The 1,321-nt window shown below is 38.4% G+C and overlaps 1 non-coding gene across 1 annotated transcript; it reads right to left on the bottom strand.

Moving 5' to 3' along the window:
* Positions 1 to 935: 935 nt before the first annotated feature.
* On the bottom strand, positions 936 to 1,054 carry LOC133474048 (5S ribosomal RNA). The gene has a single exon (XR_009787335.1). It is a non-coding gene; the product is annotated as a 5S ribosomal RNA (ribosomal RNA).
* Between the last annotated feature and the right edge of the window lie 267 nt (positions 1,055 to 1,321).

Below are 1,321 nucleotides of genomic sequence, written 5' to 3'. Positions count from 1 at the left end.
TCACTGTAGTAGTCTCGCCACTCTGCACAATTTGCATATCTGTTGTTGACCATACTGGCCACTCATGTGGTTGAGAAGTATCTGCACCATTTGCACAATGGACACTGTTCCAGATTATCGCACTACGATTCGCTTTATACTGCTTAAATTTCTCGAGTCTCTTCACGTTTTGCAAAATTGTCACTGTACCAGATTATTGCTCGATCAGTCATTTCAAATTGCTCTAAATTGCTAGAGGACTCTGCATCATTTGCACAATTGTCAAAAAATAAAAAATAACACAAAATTTGCATTGACATGACCACATTACCGCTAACCTTTCATTGCTCAGTGATTCTCTGTACTTTGGTCTCATGTGATTATGTCTCCAATAGTATTTTCTGTCAAATGGCTATCCGTTATCGCACGAGAGGGGCTCCAAGTACCGGAGCCAAATTCCTTGTATGTTTTGACATACTCGGCAAATATAGAGTCTGATTTTTATTCTGCTGATTCTGATTGAATTATCTAATCTACTCCTTCTAATACTGCCATTCACTCGACTGTAATGTATTCCTCGGAAGTGGTTCGGTTCATAAACCGGTGCTTTGAGGTCCACACAATAATGTGCAATAATTACGTATTCATTTAAAGATCCATACCTTCGTATCCTTAGCATCGAGCGAATTAAAAGCACTGATGTGATAAAATCGTGAGTATCAGTGATATAATATTTTTATATATTATTATATCTATATATATATATGTAGATATATGTGTGTATAGATTTTTTTTTTTTTTACTGTCGGGAAAAGGAGATACGGGATGTTTAAAAAAGGTACGTGAAGATTCTGTCTCCTAATAAAGAGATGGTAAGTCATAAGAGAGAGAATGACTGCATTATAATTAGGTCAACCACCGATAAGAAAACGATTCCACGAGAATCTAAGTGAAAAAGCTTACAGCACCTGGTATTCCCAGGCGGTCTCCCATCCAAGTACTAACCAGGCCCGCCCCTGCTTAGCTTCCGAGATCGGACGAGATCGGGCGTTCTCAGGGTAGTATGGCCGTAAGCCACTGGTTACCTGAAAAGCAACATTTTATATTAAAAAATATCAAATTTCGCTTAAAATATCGAGCGGATCGCGTCATTTTTTATTCTCCAATTGTTGGCTGGTCTATTTTGGAGTTTTTTGTGTGGATGATGCAAACTCATTCTCAACACTACAATATGTGATCAGATCATAGATTTTGAAAAGTTAACACACGAGAGAATTTGAGAACTTGCACGCTGCCAAAACTCAGACAAGAGCATGCAAAATCCTCTTGGACCCTCCACATC

This window comes from Phyllopteryx taeniolatus, unplaced genomic scaffold (genome assembly GCF_024500385.1).
Source record: "Phyllopteryx taeniolatus isolate TA_2022b unplaced genomic scaffold, UOR_Ptae_1.2 contig_862, whole genome shotgun sequence".
NCBI classification, from domain to species: Eukaryota; Metazoa; Chordata; class Actinopteri; order Syngnathiformes; family Syngnathidae; genus Phyllopteryx; species Phyllopteryx taeniolatus.
Note: the sequence above shows the minus strand (reverse complement) of the source record. Positions and strands in the feature narration are given on the sequence as shown.